The sequence below is a fragment of the Pyxicephalus adspersus genome, chromosome 1 (assembly GCF_032062135.1).
Source record: "Pyxicephalus adspersus chromosome 1, UCB_Pads_2.0, whole genome shotgun sequence".
Lineage (NCBI taxonomy): Eukaryota > Metazoa > Chordata > Amphibia > Anura > Pyxicephalidae > Pyxicephalus > Pyxicephalus adspersus.
In genome coordinates this window covers 172,384,874-172,401,837 of record NC_092858.1, presented here as the reverse complement: position 1 = coordinate 172,401,837, position 16,964 = coordinate 172,384,874, and the positions used below count along the sequence as shown (strand labels likewise).

General features: G+C 39.2%; 1 long non-coding RNA gene across 1 annotated transcript; it reads left to right on the top strand.

The window, feature by feature from the left end:
- The first annotated feature begins 2,588 nt into the window (after positions 1 to 2,588).
- Positions 2,589 to 13,990, top strand: LOC140322999 (uncharacterized). Its single transcript, XR_011919290.1, has 2 exons — positions 2,589 to 2,714; positions 13,488 to 13,990. It is a non-coding gene; the product is annotated as an uncharacterized lncRNA (long non-coding RNA).
- The last annotated feature ends 2,974 nt before the right edge of the window (positions 13,991 to 16,964 follow it).

Here is a 16,964-nt window from a genome sequence, read left to right as displayed (position 1 = left end):
GGATTGAGAGTTCATAAGAAGTAAAAGATAGACAGGTGAATAACAATTTTGGAGCCAATAAAACAAATGTGTTAAAATGTGTTCTGTCAGTTACCTTGAAAGGTCATCAGGTCCTCCATAAGCATTATGTCGTTTACTCCCCAAAATCATGGGCCAATTCTGTTTTGTGGGTAACAGAGTTGTCAGTACAATTAAATATTATGTCTAAGGCAGTGAACCAAAAGGGAGACAGATTGGGACAATTCCACAAATACAAGTTTCCTTTATATATACTCATGAATTGCTACAATAATTAAGATACAATGGAAGATACAGTAGTGTGAAATTGGCTAGGTGCAGGACAGTTTTAAGTAGTGATGCTAGGCATCTAAATACAGTCTTTTGAAAGAGAAGATTCCCTTTTCCTTAAAGAGAAAGCTTTGTAGCTCCTATTTTTACTATAGAAAGAATAACAGCTAAAAGGCATAAAAATCTCCACGTAATAATATTATTATAATGAAAACAAAAACACAGCAAAATGAAAGAGAATAGAATAGAAAATTAAAGTTTAAAAAGTTGTATAGTTTGAGAACCTTTTCCTAACAGAAACATGTAGTCATTGTATCTATATATTTATATATGTATTTTCTTTATTCACTATAATCATCACTAAATAAAAATGTATTTTAAGTATTGGAAATTAATAAATACTACATTCATATTTTGTATTGCTATTTTTATGTAATCAATAGATTTTTTGCCTTTATTTTGTCCTTTGTAGAAAAAAACAATGTTTATAGTGTTAAATAATTTAACATGGAATGATTGGTTCAGTTAAATATTTTAATCAGACAAAGTGAGCTTTCATAAAAAAGAAAAAGAAAAAAAGCACAATAACAGAGACTGTTGATCTAGGGAATATCCAACTGCCTCATGGAATTTTTTCCCCTTTTAAAGCAATTTGTACCAGGGGTTTTTCTTTGCCTCCCTCTGGACAAACTATGTCCATGGGGTTTTAAATCTGGGATATGTTTATTTTCCTAGTGGTTGAACTTGACTGGACTTATGTCTTTTTTCAACCTAACCTACTATGTAATTTAGCTTTACTTTTGAAGAACCCTCCATCCCTTCGTTACCTAAGTCCTGAAGGTCCCGCCATCCTTCTCCGTCTTCTCGAGTCTCACGCTGCACATGTGTGAGATCATACATTTTTTACATTCTAGGAAAGCCCATTATGACGCATGCCCAATCGCCGACATGTGCAGAAGGAGCAGCCCAAAGCCTCCTGGAATATCTGACGTATGTACCCCAGCAGGCTGTGGTTATGTCTCTTCTGCAATAACACAAACTTACCTGCCTGTTTGCAATCTTCTACAGCAGTGGTCCCCAACCTTTTGCACGTCGCAGACCACTAAATGCACGGACTCCGGACAGTGCATGCGCGTGGAGTCATGAGTCACTCAAAGGGGAAGGAACTTCCCCCCAGTGTGATGTCATGATGCCAGAACCCACCCACTATCCCATCACAGGTCTGAACCTGTAATAGGAGAGTGGGCGGGTTGTGTCCAAAGACGCAACCTGCCCACCTACCTGAGCCTGCGATGTCTCCGGGAGATGTGGCCGGCGGCTCTGGCTGGTCCGTCGCCCCCAAGCGGGGTCCTTCTTCGGGTTACTGGTCCTTCCTGGTGGTGGGTGAACTGGCCGGAGCTGTGGCCCACCTGTCAGATGGCTCTGGGGTTGGGGACCTCTGTTCTACAGAACGTACACTGCCCTGCACATGAACACCTCCGTACCTTAGTGCCAAGAATGGATGAACTCCCGTGCACATGTACAAGAGTTACGTCATTATGGTCTTGCCAGTCTACATAACTGTTTTAGGGATCACTGATGCAGTTACAGTTGGTACAGATGATCAGTGTTGAGCACATTTTTGACAACAGATCTGCTACACGGGATCAGCACCTTGCCTGTCAAAGCAACAGAAGATCCAAGCAACCACACATTGAGTGAAGAAAAATTCCAGGATGAAAAAAGTACATCCTAGGTCCATAAAATTATTTTCAATGAGCCTGAAATTCAACTATAACTGGGCAAACCTCTCAAAATCCACAAAACTGCCACCTACAACAATCAAGCAAGCAGCACAGACACAGTACCTGCCTTAACATTCTTCTTTACAACATTTTCTCAAGTGTTCATTTAGTTAATGTTCCTCTCCTCGCAAAAATACTTTTTTCCATCTTCTATTCACATAATATTTCCTTCTATTTCTATTTTATTTCAAATGCCTACACTGTATTGTCATCTCTATTGATCTGACATGGTACATGAAGTATTTTTTTGCTAAGCAGATCTGTCAAGGACATTGTAAATACAGGTGAATCAGTGACATTTACTGGCAGTGAGCGCATCTGCTGAAAACTTGTAGAGCTTATACAGATATTAATAATAGTTCATTTTAAGACACCAAACAAGCACATCCGTCCAACAAATAAAACCACTCAGAGAGCCGCCGATTCTGTCTAGTAATCATTGCAAATGTAATAAAGTAGGAAAGTTCACGTGGTTGTTTGCCATTAATCTAACTTTTTTTTTCTTTTTGTCTTTCAGATTTAACTAGCCTTTTCCGAGTGCTTTTGGGTAGCCTGTGTCCTCTTGTGTCCTTGTATCACATGGCTACGTGCTGTGCAAAGTTGTTCGCTATGAGATTTATTGATGGAGATACTTAAATCAAGGTAATGCTCCTGAATCGGCAGAAATCAATACAGTCCTAAAAGAGGTTTCAACCCTTCCCACTCTAGTCAATGTTAAAGCAAAATGTTTTGTATAAAGCTGGGCCCGGTATGCTTGTGCATTGCCTATAAATTGAAAGATGAAATTATGATGACCGTGAGGAGGTGGAGGAGGATAATGATGATTAACGTACCATTTGCATTTATTTCCCCATTGTCTTCTCAAGCTCAACTCCGGGCTTTAGCCTCACCTCTTCCAAAGTGACTCTCCATCTCCTTGAAGGCCCCTCTCACGTGTATGTTACAATTTTGTTCATTATTTGCCTTTTTACAAATCTTTAGACTGATTTGGGTTCTCTTTGGATCTTTTTCCAGTGATTGAGTCCTCAACAGTGCTGATAGGCACTGACATTATCAGCTCAGTTCAGTTGAATTAATACTTATGTGCAGGATACTGTGGTACGAGCTGTAGAAGGAAGGATGAAACTTTTTGATGCTACCACTAGGGTTATTCTTTTAAGCATGTTACGTACAAAAACATGGAATATTGAATAGGCATACTATGAATGTACTGTTGGTTCTGTGTAGTCTGTGTGTTAGGATAAAATTATATGACCTCCGATCCCGTGTTGTACACCAACGCAGGACAGGGCCCCCTGTTCATTCTCTTCAGTATCGCTTGCAGCCGCAGGGAAGATCGGGCAAATAGCTGTCAGCCCTCTGTTCTGCATCCCTGGTATTCCTTTGGGATGCATCCCCTGCTCTGAGACTGTGTGCACAGGAGAAGGATTTGGAGTTGTGCTGAGACTAATAAGCACAGTAGTTCCAAAATCTAAATCCTGTGCTGCCATTGGCTGTTGGGGCTTTATAACCTCTCTTGTCTCAGTGATCTGTGGCTATTGTATTGTTTAGCTGGGCTAATCTGGTGCTGGCGTGTTTTAGTTGATTTACTGTTGCTGATCTTTGCCTGTTCCTGACCCTTGGATTGTACAACCCCTGGACTGAAATTTTGTCTGTGACTCAAACTCTGCTTGTGCTACTACCTCTGTAACTTTTCTGGTGGGGTGTTCTGCCCTGTATGACCTTGGCTTTATATTCTGGATTTGCCATTGTAGAACCCTGCTCTGCTTTATCTGTGGGCTACCGGTCCTCTGCCAGCTCTTCACCAGACACCATACCTTGCACATTAAGTCCTTTGGGCTAGTCCTTTTTATGTGTGCTGGGAGTGGGGGCTTGTTATAGATAGATAGACGATAGATTAGGGAACTGGCATCTGGTGCTTGGTCCAGGTCCTTACACTGTGCCGTTGTCATCATTTTGTGTCCTCCTTCCCACACTTGTAGGGGTGGAAGTGACCTAATAAGAAAAAAAAGTTATGCTTGTTATGCCCTGATGGGTCATGAGAAAGAAGGCAGCTGGTAATAAACAAAATATAATCTCATACTAACAAGTGCACATTTTTACAGAAGAATGTAACAAAAAGGTTTGAGTAAAATGAGCTAGCAATGATCATGTAAGGATCTGATTGGTTGAGATAAATGCATAATTGGTAACTCCAGATATCATAGAATTGAGTGCTGACATTTTCTGGATACCTGCAAAGAAATGCCAGCTTCTCCCTGCCTGACTCTTCCCAGCTACATGATAATAAAAATGCGCTCTCCTGGGGTTAATTGGATTGTGTGATCTTGCTGCTGGAACTGTTTCTGCTTTGGATGATTGTACTCATCCAATGGGGATATATTCAAACTTTTAATTCATTATTCCGCATTTTTTAACCCTTCCTAAACACCAATAAGATTAACTAGAATGCTGATTGTTAGAACAGTGTTCCAGTGTAATTTTATAGGGTTTTCTGAATCGATTTTGTAAATGAAAATTGTGAATAAAACTTTGTGCATAACTTTGTGCTGATGCACATTGCCCTGCATATTGCACTGTTGCCACCAATAACAATATAAAAGTCCTGTCAAAATAAATAAACTATTGCACTCTGCAACAATTAGCAAAAATGGATTATCAGGAGAAGGTCCACTGCTTCAGCCCTGCAATTATCCACTAATGCGTTCTGGTATCATCCTTCCTATAATTAGAAATATGCTTTGTGTGAAAAAACACATGCAACCTGTTTCCAGCGTAGTGTACATAAACCAGGGAATGCTGTTATGGGGCTGCTGGGTATCAGCAGCATTTAGGTGTAGCGTTGGATACCAAAAGGTCAAAACTCCTGTCTCTTTCCAACCCTAATATCACAGCATTTTGCTATCTACTTATCATTAAGCAAGGAATGACATCTGCATTAACAGATCTGCTCTACACTAATCTCTCTCTTTGCACCTTAGCACAACACCCCCATGCGTTCCCTATCATAAATGAAGAACATTCGAAATATGGTGAATATAGAAGGGGGCTGGCATATACCAAAGCCCTCAATATTGGCCCTTCTAAGACAGATGACCTAGGTTCAAAGACCAGACAGTTCATTATGATTGGATTCAAGTTGGTGAAACATACATTTTGGGTGACCCCAAACCTTGAACACCAGAACCCGTTAGTCCCAAACCTTATCTCTAATCCTACCCACAGAAGCTCAATGTGGTAACTAGACGCCTCTGTTTCTTAGACATAGCTATCCACATTCATGTCTCCTTTTACAAAGCTTTCATATTTGCTCTTTCAGCATATCCCGCTTCAGGTAAGCCTAATACACATATATATTTTCGCCTATTTGATGGCCATGTCACAATCTGTCCACTTCCACAATATGACCCATAGCATGCTGAAACACTTTGACCCATCTAGCCAATTTCTGAAAACTTTGTGTAGCCAACCAAGAACTTGAATACTTCCATACAAAGGTCATCATTCATTGTCCACAAAACTATAAAGTTTAATAATATTACAACACACTGGCTACAGATCTATTCTGCATTCTCAACAAGTCATATCCGCATTCAGGGTGCAGTCACTTATATCATCATTGTTTCATACTGTCGCGCTGAATCATTTTTGCACCTGCACTTGCTGAACCTTGCCGGCATCATTGATGACCCACCATGACAACTTTAAGATTTATTTGTACAATATTAAAATAAGCAAAGGGCCATAACATCTCTGCCTGCGAGTGCCTCTTTTCATCATCGGCGGGATAACGTTGCCAGTAAATCTGAACATGATAGGTCAGGGCCGCGCACGACGCCTCTCCATGTAAAGCATTTCAGCAAAAATAGGCCCGAGGCATTTAGCAGAACTTTTACAGAAACATTAACATCAAGGCTGTACGTTTAGTGTTTAACTTTCTGTGATTGATGTGTTTTCTAGCGGGGCTTAAACTGTGTGGAAGAGGCTGAATTAAACAGACTGTCAGCGGCATAATGCTGCAGGTACACATTCACCCAGAATCTTCGGAAAAAAAGGCTAGATCATTGCCAAACGTCTTTCAGAAAGTTGTAGAACTACAAGTGGAGAGGCAGCATTATGCCACAGCCTAAAGCAGAGAAATTTCATTACTGTTTGATGATCATGTCACGTCTCCTTCCTATGCAAACCAACAAGGATACAACTAAAAGGAAATGATAATTCTTCAGCAAGGTGTTTGGTGGAAAGACACATACTAAAGACTTTTAAACTAACCTCCCTAGCGCTTCATTTCTTTCCGGTTTTATATGTCTAAAATCGGTACATTGTTTTTCATGAAAATGTATTTTACAAAATAATATATTAGTATGAGTATAATAAAGTTTGAAACACAAAGTCATGTAAAAATAATAAATTTAAAAATTTATATTTTAAAAATCTATATAATTAAAAAAATATATTTTTTTAATATTTTTTTAATATTTTTTTTTTTTTAAATACACATTATACTCATACTATTAGATATACCGTAAAATAAATGTTCTTGAAAACAATGTACTGCTTTTACACATATAAATCCAATGTATTGCATTCAATACAGTTATTTTGTATTGAATGCAATACAAATGGATTTTGAATTTCCCGCCCCGCCGGCAACGTACACACGCATCATCGTCACCGGGAACTCCCCGGTGACTCATCGGATGCACAAGCCAGACAGAAGAAGAGAGAAGAAGACAGAGATTGCGGCGATGGACGACGCGGGACGCCAGCGGATCAGGTAAGGCTCTGTTTACTATTACCTCCCATAGGATTACATACCCCGAGTTTGACTCAGGGTTACCGCTTTTAGCAACTTTTTTCTACCACACTCGGGGTTACCTCTAGGGAGGTTAAAGTACTTGTGCTTAGTTCAAAATTATTGACCTAAAATGAAGAATAAAAAGCTGGAAAAAAAAAAGCATGGATTTAAAATAGTTTTACAATCACCCCAAAATGTGGAGTAATCTGTTATGGAGGGCATATTTATGCTTTTTTTTACCCCCAGACCAGGAGGATGTGCCCCCACTCCCCATACAAAACTTAAGCTGTCATACAGTGCAAGACTTTCAAATATTCCTACTTGCTCACCATTTCTGACCAAAACTACACATACCATACAATATGTAATGCCAAATAAAGGTGGAAGCTATCCTGTAAACCTCAATAACTTAGCAATGGGCAGATATGCCACCCCTTATTACCACTAAGAACTAGGTTGGCCTTGTGAAAGTTCCAGCCCTGCTGTTATGGCAATACAGTCAGTCCCGGAGCGAGTGAGAAAAGGAGCATAGAGGAAGGAATATTTAGTTTCATAATTTAGTGAGAGGTGGGGTAAAGGAGGAGCGGAGGTGAAGGAGGGGTCAAGTGAATAAAAAGTTCAGGTACAGGAAGTAGGAGGCCATTACCTTAGTGAGGGTGAGAAGAATGTTTCTTGTCCACCCACCCTTTATTTTGTTTTAGGATTGTTTATTTATGGTAAAGTTGGTTGGGTTGGTTGTAAGTAAGGGTAAGTGGTTGAGGTCCTCAGGGTTGATAGTTTTTGTGGACTGGGGACCCATCTTTGGTGTGGAGTCTCCATTGCTTTCGTGGATTATGGTTTTTAATCTGGGGTGGTGGTCTGTGGTTAAAGAAAGGTATGTTGTTCCCAAGCTGGGAGGTTTGGCGTCTGGGAGCAATTATATACATACTTATTTTGGTAAAGCAGACCACTGGTGTAGTTTGGGCGTCTATGAGGAGGACCAGCAACCAGTAGGGGTGAAATGGTTAATTGTTATATAATGTTTATTAAGGTCAATGTTATTTATGGTTTTGCTTTTTTGTTATGTATTTTAAGTTATGGTTATATTGAAGTTTATATTGAAGTTTAATAAATGTTATACATTTGAATATTTGTAAAATTGTTGAAAAAAGGCATTTGGGCCATTAATAAACATTTTTTAAATCCCCCTAAAACTGGAAAAGGTGATTATCATGGATACATCTGGGTGGTCCAGCAAACCTAATTCATTTCTTAAAAATGTATTTGATATAAGTTGGCAAATGTTTTCAAATGTTGGCCAGATCCATTCTAAATTTGCTGGATCATCCAGGTTCTACTATGATAGTCTATCTTTTCTATTCTTGGAGATTGTTGATAAATTAGACCCATGGTGTTTATGTCATGACCATGTCCAGGACTACTTCATATCTCGTGATGACCACTAGTGTCTTCAGGATGGCTATAAGCATTGTCACTGCCGATTCTTTATCTGATCATTTAGCAACTGCACACCCAGCCTGCCCACTGTTTCTTGATTGACAATATTACCTCTGCCTCCACAGCCCACTATCTCCATGCTTCAGTACGGCTTTCTTGTCCTCCTCTATCCTCCCTTTTAGGGTTTAATGACATCCCACTTCATTCAACCAACTTCTTATCAGACTAAGAAGTCATAGACCCCCCTGGTTGGAGCTTCATAAAGCCACCCTAGGCTCATGTGAGAGTTTTGGGCTACAGCATTCTAGAGTAGGGTTGAGCAAACATTACATGTTTAAAACACATTCTTTGAACATTGTCAAACATGTTTCCTGCCCAATCAGTAACCCTTAGCGTGGTCTTTGATGGGGTAATGCCCCTAAGAACATCCATCTGGTTGCAACACTTCCCAATGTTTGGCAATCCATTCCTGTGAGCTAGTGGTTATTAGTGGTTACCCCACACAACCACCATTCAGAAAATTATCTGAAAGGTAAACAATTGGCTGGCAGCGGTCTTTGTATTTTGCATCTTGTGCAATTTGCACATTTAACACAGAGCAAACCATTTGCCACTGAAATTTAGGTGCACTCAAACCTCATTCCTATTTGGGACCACCAAATAAAAGACAGCTGAACCAAGGTATGTGTACAAACTTGACCACAAGGATTAAACTAAGGTCAGGGTTAGACCAGGGTTAGACTGATCAAGCGATGGTCACAAAAATCTCTGCCTATGACACTGTTCATGCTGCAGTACAGATCAGCAGGGTTGTCACACCCACTGAGCAACACCATTAAACTTTAAACTTTGGCTATGAGATTTAGTTTAATATATTATTATCATTTATGAGAGATTCTCTTGGATGTTCACCAGTGAATCTTTTATAACAATTTACCCTTCTGACATTTGACCACTTTAGCCTGGCATTTCATGCCGATATTCACTCGATTTATGACAAAATAAATGCTCCCGGTGTATATGGCCAGCTGTCAAATATCACCTTTACATTGAGCTATTATAACCTTTTAAAGGTGCGTTTGCCAGCTGGAACTCTCCATTGTGCTGAAACTGTGTTTTTTATTTAAAGCAAGTCTAAAATAAAGAATGCAGTGTGCCCCTTGTCTGGGCAGGCTTATATGTGGGTAGGCTTATATGAAAATGGCAGCAACTGTAAAGTTGATGAGATGGCTTGAAGCTGTTTACATACCTTCATGAATTATCACCTTGCAAAGGATAAGTCACATAGTGGGTGCAGTAAAGACTTTGCAAAGAATACCGGATCATATTAGGTTAAACAAGACAGTAACTCAACTTATTTTAACGCATGAATTCAAGTACGGACACCACACAAACATTTGTGCATTTGGATTAGTGGTGGTCAACTTCCATGATGTAGGGGGCCTTGGGTTTGGTAGAATCAGAACATATTGGCAGTGCGGTCCATCACGAGAGGTCATTACCATAGAACTCTTCATTAACAGTGTACTGATGCTAAGATTATAAAAAAGCTTTATGAAAAGAATTATGAAAGCAGCTCTCTTCATTGATGGTGTCTGCTTGCCTAGGAAAGTCTTGGCCTTGGATGAGGAAGAAGCTGCAATTGTCTTATCCAACAGGGTGAATGATGTCCATTGATTTTGGGCTTTTTTGGGATTTTGTAGGTAGAAAACAGAGCATATTAATAAGAAAAAAATCAGGAAGCAATAGCTATTAAAAGAAAAGATTATTTTTATTTTGTGCCTTCAGACCAGTGATGGTAAACTTCTATGATGTAGGGGGCCTTAAGTGTGGAAGAATATGCACATATTGGCAGTGCGGTCCATTACGAGAGGTCATTACCATAGAACTCTCCCTTCACAGTGTACCGATGTTGTGATTATAAGAAGGATGTAGCTCTCTGTATCACTGAACACTTCTCGGGCTGGTTATGTTACCAGGTTATGTTGAGAAATGTACGTCCAATTGCTTTATCTATTAGCGTAAATTATGTCCATTGATATGGGGCTTTTTGGAGATTCTATGGGTAGGAAACAAATACATGTTCATCATGATTTGCTAATATTCATCAAAATAAAAAAAGCAACAAAAAAAGAAAATACTGTTTTTCCTTTGTGCCTTTGGACCATTGGTGGTCAAGTTCCATGATGTGGGGGACCTGAGGTGTTGAAGAATGAGGACACATTGGAAGTGTAGTGTGTCGCAGGAGTTCATTACCATAAAACTCTTCCTTCATGGTGTACAGATGTTGTGATCATCAGATGAATGTAGTTGTTTGCATTAGTGGGGACTGCTCAGCCTGGGGAATGATGAATATGAACCTGCAGGTCATGTTGGGAAATGTTCAAACAATTGCTTATCCAATCGGGTGGATGATTCCCATTGATTCTGGGCTTTTTGGGCTTTTTTATGTAGACAACAGACACATTTTCAAAATATTCTGCTAATGATCATCAAGTAATGACAATACAAAGAAAATACTGCCTTTGGACTAGCTGTGGTCAAATTCCATGATGAAGGGAGCTTTAGGTGTGGAAGACTGAGGACATATTGGATATGCAGTGTGTCACGAGAGGCCATTACCATATAACTCTTAATTCACAGGGTACCAATGCTGAAATCTTAAGTTGAATGCAGCTCTCTACATTAGTGGGCACTGCTCATCCTGTAAAAGGGATGAAGAGGAACCTGCGGTTTATGTTGGGATGTTACGTGCATACAATTGCTTTATCCAGTATTAAGGTTTTAGGTAGACAACAGACACATATTCATCATGTTTGGCTAACATTCATAAAATAATAACAATACAAAAAAATACTGTTTTTCATTTGTGCATTACGACTAATGGTGGTCAACCTCATGATGTAGGGGGCTTTAGGTGTGGAATAATAAGGGTGTCTGCATTAGTTAGCGTGGCCTGGGAAAGAGAATCCTGCAGGTTATGTTGCTGACCTAAAGACATTTGGGAAAAGTATTAAATAAAAATACGCAATGGTGGGCCCAAGGGGGGGAAACGTGGTGCCTAGTGCTTTGTTTTATGGTAGACATAAAAGGACTTTAACCCCCGTGGCAGTATTCCCCAGTGTGGGTAACTATGAAATTTAATTACAAAAAGTGGTAATCCCGAGCCACATTTGGGGTGGAACTGAGGGCTTACCTGGTCATCACAAGCCCGCGGCGATCTCCAGTGATGCTGGCCCTGCATCTGTGTCTGCTTGGTGATGCCCGTCCATCATCTGCGTCCCGTTGGCAATGACTGGCATCTGTGTCGCTTGGCCTCGCATCCCAGCCTGTGAACATTGGAGACGCGAGGCTAGGGGATGCAGATTCCGGGTGGGCATGCGACGTGTTTGCCGGCGGCGTCTGTGTTTGGGGGGCAGAACTGGTGGGAAATTTAAAAATAAAAAATATTTTTAAATGTCAAATGTACTGCTTTGACATTTAAAAAAACTAAATTAATCATACAGCCAGGGAGGTTAAATAATAGGTGGCTGCTGAATAAGGTGGGCTTGGGGAGGGGGGGTGCAGAAAAGTCTTAGATACTGAGCTTTAATTCTTTTGTGGCATAAGACGCGGTTGAATCTTACCGCATCGCTACTTGTTTTGTATATATGTTTATAATTATGTGCTGATATGTTAGATGACAGCAGGGATGCAGAAAATGTACAATAAATACTTTTAAGTAGAGTCTGTAAGCAGCAGCAAGAAATCTTCTATCCAAAGCCAATATCCCAGAGCTGTGTTTGGGTCCTCAATCACCATCTGTTCCACACTACAAATATAACAATTAGGGTCCCATTCTAATCCCTACACACAAACAGAATTCTGAGAATTTTTGTTTTATGAGATTTTTTTCTAAAAATGGAAAGTATATGGTCTTCTTATAAAATAATTTTTTAAAATATATGTATTTAAAGTATGCAAATAAAAAAAAAAGTTTTGGATGTAGGCAAGAATTTTGATATTTTTATTTCTGTCTGTAGCACTGCTGAACAGATTCAGCTCCACTATTTCTCCCACTTGGGATGATGTTTGAGTTAGATCCCAGCATGGGTTTGACTGAAACATATTTGGCTTTACATAGTTTTATTTTGCTCATGGAACAATCAAGGCTGTCATTGCCGGCTGTTCATGGCACAGCATTGTAACAAAGCAGTCATGAACTAGAAAAGTAAATTGTGCCTAAGCAGTACTTTTTATCTAGTAGAATGTCATGAAACATAGAAGTTTACTTCTGGTATGCTAGGGTACCTGAGCACTCCTTTTTGTAACCTCATAGCTATATATCAGCAATGTCATGTCCTAGGCACTGTTGCCTCTGCCTGCATGTCTCAGAAAACCTGTTGTTAGAATTGATGATGTTATATTATTGTCCTGGTCACCAGTGTCCCCTATGCAAAACTGACTTGGGCCCTCCCCATTCAACTAACCTGATACCCCTGTGGGGGTCCATGTTGGCTGTGAAGGGTCTAGGGCTCTTGTGCAGTAGAACTTTGCACCTTTTTTACCTCCTCCGCTGATCACTGTGCTCCTTTCTGGAGGTGCTTACTTGAGGACGCAAAGCCCAGTTACTACCAAGTGACTGTCTCCATCATGACACACAGTGCAGAACAAGGTATGGTCAGTAATAGGGAAACATCTGCAATAAGATCTCTAATCCAGGGGACTAATTCTTTGCCCTGCTTTCTTATTGATGTCACCAATGAATGGATAGGCTGCATTCTAATGGATAGGCTGCATTCTCAGTGATGTCACCGGTCTCTAATAAATGGATAGGTTACATTCTCAGTGATGTCACTGTGTTCTGGTGATTGGATAGGCTGCATTCTCAGTGATGTCACTGGTCTCCAATAAATGGATAGGCTGCGTCGTCAGTGATGTCACTGGTCTCTAATAAATGGATAGGCTACATTCTTGGTGATGTCACTGGGTTCTGGTGATTGGATAGGTTGCATTCTCAGTGATGTCACTGGTCTCCAATGAATGGATAGGCTGCTCTCCCAACATCATGACCTCTACATTTTTTTTAAAAAGTAAAATAATAAATATTGAATAATTGTTGTTTTAAATAATTGGTGAAAGACAAATATATTACAATATCTTAAATTACTCTTTACGCGATTTGCTTCTCCTAATTACAGCTTGAAATAAAAAGAGCACAAAGACTGCAGTGAGAAGAATGTGTGGGAAATATAACCGTCAGCACTGAAGCATTTCAGGAAAACAAACTGCAATGACCCATACAGCCTATCATCTAACAGTGCTGTCACTGTCAGTTCCATGTAGTGGATCCGGAGATATTTGTGAATATTTTACAGATTTCGAGGCTCTCTAGAGATGGTGTATGTATCCAGGCACAACAATGCTGAAATCAGGCAGATAAACAGCCTTTAGAAAATAACAAATGTTAAACATTCTTTATTTCACGTCTACTCAAAATGTTTAGTCTATCACTATGTAATGAGACAATTCACCTGATGGTCATCTATATCTGTCAAGAAAATAAAATAATGTGATAGGTAACCCCATGAGGTGAGATCTGTCAGGGCTTTTCCAAGGTTGGGATGATGAATTGTCAAAACAACTGTAAAGATGTCCATATCAACTATGATCACCGGATAAGATTAAATGTGTTGTTGTTTGATATCAGTCCATTGTAGTGAATAAACAATGATAAACTCTATGATCATGGACAACATATGCAAGGAAAAGGATGATAAGATAACTAAAGGCTATCCTACTACAGTCTAATTGGGTGCTGAATTCAGTTACTATGTGATGCACAATATTCATAAGTCAAATACATTTCTTTAAATTTCCTGTCTGAGCCTAATTCTTTGTTTGTATTTCACATGCTCTCCTCACAAACACTGCAGCTTGATATAGGTGGGTTTCAGCAACTCAAAAAGGCAGTGGCCAGGTCAAGGTGTCGGCAGGTTCTGATTGACAAGCTTGTGGGTCATGGTGACCATGTAAAGAGCCACACTACCTCCAATCTCCAACATCTTCTCATCCAACTGTAATGGAAGCCAACACAGCTTATATATAATGGAAAACTCTTCTCCAAATTTAGGGGAAGTGCAGCATCAATGCCAAACCATTGTAGGACGCTGCAATTGGTTGACTTCATTATCAAAACAGGTATATAAAAGGACTTTGCAGAGGGACTAACACAATTTTTTTGTAATAGGAGATCATAGTTCTTCTTGACGTTGCTGCAAATTGACCATCAGTAGCACCTTGTCAAGCAGTGAAGAACTAAGATTCACCACTGAAGTATAACCAGTGCTTTTCACCAATCTTATTGCTACCCCTCATGATAACATGGTGTCCATGTCATGACCATGTCATGTCTTCAGGATGTCTAAAAGCATTGTCCCCGCTGATTGACAAGACTATATCTTGCCACACTTAGCTCTACCAGCTGCTATATTGAATTGAACCCTTCCCTCCATGTTTTGGAAAGAGAAAACATAAAGGAGGATTTGGCTCAGTATTAGGAGGATAAAATAAGATTTTGTTTAGTTTATGAGGTTTGTGCATCACAATGTATATGTATTTGTTGAAACCAGTGTATCTCAACTAGGATCCCTTGAGCAATGAGCAATTGGGATCTCTCTCCGGTCAGTGTACATGACAACAATTGGCTCACTCTAAGGGTGTCCAGCAATTTGTGGGGCTTTCTTTCCACTGGCCTCCATGCTAATATACTGTATGCTTTGGATATAGTAACTTTGGAAGGGGTAACTTTGAAAACAGGCAAATATTTTCACCAAAATAGAAAAAAAATAGTTTGCAAATAATTACTCTGATTTCACTTGGTTAACAGTCACACTGCACCCAATCAGTTTTCCCAAAGTGCATTCCCCAATAAGCACTTTTCCTAAAAGCACTTTACCCCAAAGTAATTATTAGCAATCACTGTCTGCACTTTTTTTTCCCTCTGTCCCTGGATAAAAAAAACTCTGTCCCTGACTAGTGAAAGTAGTATAGATATTTTATGATAAACAGGCTGTACCCCAAAATATTTTCAGGTAGAAGAAAACATAAATAGAGCAAAGTGTTTTTTCCCAAGTTAGGTTAGGTTAGCCAGTATATCATAGACAGTAATATGATAAACCCAGGGGGCAAGAATGAAAAAGCCAAGAATGTTCTTCAAAATGTGAGAACCAGCAATAATGTAATTTCATTTCAAATGCTCTCAATCTCCTTTTTTTATAGATAGGCCAGAAAAACTGAACTTAGGGTGGTCTAATATGCAGAAGAGACGTTGGGGTCAAGCCAGCAGATGCGGTCAAGACCAAGCCTTGATCTACTTTAACAAGTTGTTTGGATACTTTGAATATATCAGATAGAGCCGATCATGTATTTTTAATGTGCAGCATTATGCTCCATGGTGTATTTTATACTAATTGGCATTTTATGATCTGACTTCTAATTAGGTTCCTTGTCGACATTATTGTTTATTATGTATTTGTTGGACAACTTGGGAGGAAACCCTAACTTTAGTTTAGTTAGTTCAACTTAGTTTTTGTTTTCTTCTATCTCTCCCAGAATAGCAGTATCAGAATTTTGTGTCTTGGCTAACTATGCTTGCCCCCTTTCCATTTATTCCCAACTTCTATCTGTTCCTATTACTGTAGTTCCAACCTTTGTCCTGCTTAGCAGTAACAGAAAAAGGCAAGCAGTCTTTGCCCCTTTTTAATATTCCTATTTTTTTTTGTACGCTCTTTCCTGTCCCTCTTAGCAGCCTTCAAGCTCTATTCTGGACTAAGACAAAATGGCGCCTTGGCTAGCCATGCACCATCTTTTATTAAGGGCTGCACGAACATCAATCATAAGACAGAGGTAGGCATGCCAATGTGGAAGCCTGTCATTAGATGCTCCCAACTGTAAACACTTTTAGTAGGCATATCCAAACTTGGAAATTCAGTCCAAGGTCAGAATTGCTAAAATTCTATTTGGAATCAACTCCAGATTGAAACTTGGAACCTTGACCTGTCACAAGGCTTCTATTCAAGCTGTTGTTTGAAAATACAAGACACAGACAAAGTCCACATCCATGGAAATCAGCAATTCTGCCAAGAGAAATTCCATGCAGCCATCTATGAATTACATATGGCTACAAAGAGATTGCTAGAGATCAGCAGGATGCAAAGTCAGAACACAAGTATTTTATTTATAAGTACATATTTATGTTTTCCTTCATAGAAATGCAACATTATCTAATATGACAATGCAAAATAATTTGGCAAACTTTTTACCCTAAAAAAAAGATTAATAATTCAATAAATGCAAAAAAAAAAAAAAAAAACAAAGTGAACTCTTAACTCCGGAAAGTAGAAGTGTTCCAAAGCTTTTAAAAGTTTTCCTGTCATTATGAGGCGGAGGCACTTTTGATTTCCCTGTCTTCTGAATAAAAATATCATCAGTTTAATGTAACAGTAATTTTCTTTCTAAAAAGACTGGAGGACTAATTATTATTTTTTCCTTTTTTTTATAAAACAGAAGAAATGGAAATCCAGAACAAAGTTCTTTTGTATTATTGTATTTTTTTAGTAAATTTCATTCTGTTGGCAATTAATATTTGATTCTTTATAGATACATCTACAAATGTG